Source organism: Plasmopara halstedii (assembly GCF_900000015.1).
Source record: "Plasmopara halstedii genome assembly, contig: Scaffold_253, whole genome shotgun sequence".
NCBI classification, from domain to species: Eukaryota; Oomycota; class Peronosporomycetes; order Peronosporales; family Peronosporaceae; genus Plasmopara; species Plasmopara halstedii.
Genome location: NW_020187174.1, coordinates 284,239 through 285,529, shown reverse-complemented (window position 1 = coordinate 285,529; position 1,291 = coordinate 284,239).

Below are 1,291 nucleotides of genomic sequence, written 5' to 3'. Positions count from 1 at the left end.
CGCGAATTTTAATACTGTGTACTCTACATGTAGTCGTTATTTTAAAAAGATTTACAAGAGTTTCCAGAATATTGTTATTAAAGCGACAAGGAAAAATACTGGTATTGAGCTTTAGGCTTTTAAGTACTTATATTAAAAAAAATCAAATATAAAACTAAGTTATTGTTTCTCACTCTTAATTTTAAAAACGCAAGAAAAGTTTTTGGAAACTTGTGAACAAAGACTGCTTCCACCTTGCAAAATTAACATACGCACAGTAATCATGCTTGTACGCTACTTTAAGCAGTAAAAACCGATATAATTTTCCGTCACTAGGTGTCTATCTGCTATGCTAGCTCAAGAGTCCATATATTTGAAATTAAAGCTATTTCGATTAGTAAATATATAAGTTGTTTACTTATTCTCATAACAAACCTACGGTAATGTTTATAGTTACTATCATCAATAGGGATATTAATCATGGACACAATGATAGACATGCATTGGTCTAGATGAATAAGGTTGCTTGTAGAAGCTTATAGAATGATGTAAAAGGATAGGCTTGGATGTAGCACAGGGTAGCGAGCTAAGGGCCTAAAAATAATCACCATAGTTCTTACCAACAAATCCACACATTCTCCATGTACATCGATATACGACACCAGTTTCGATTCCATGTTATGAATCACCCGCCTACAATCGCCTCGAATGATCTTTCAACTCCGACCACAATGATTATAGATGCGCTTTTGGCTTCACGGATAAGACACGCTATCCTCACTGCTTTTAGAGCTTTTACCGTATTCAGAATGTCATCGACGTATCGAACAAGCACACCGACAACAAAAACGTCAGATTAGTGCTACTATGGCGGGCATTACTTTGGGTTTGACAAACGAACCTCGCAATAGACAAACAGTGGAGTCGTTTTATGTAGTGCCCATTACTTCGAATTTTCCAAGAGATCAAGACGATGGGTCATTCGTTTAGAGAAGGTATTCGCCGATCTATGGATGAATTTTCAGTTGACGAAAATCCGAAATGAGGCCTCACAAGGTTTGATGTAAAACTTATGTACATAATCGCGCCATTGTTTGACGCCAAAGGTTAAAGGCATTTTTTGTGTTTTTGAGTCCAGACGATGCGAATATAAAATGTGTTGAAGTTGCACTTACATGATAATGCCACTGAATGCTTAAGGACAAGATTGGAGGCGTAACATGATTACGGGTTATGTTTACGATCAATACCGGTGTGGGTGTGACGTCATTATATGGCGTCACTAAAAAGCTTCTAAAATGGTCTAGAAAGA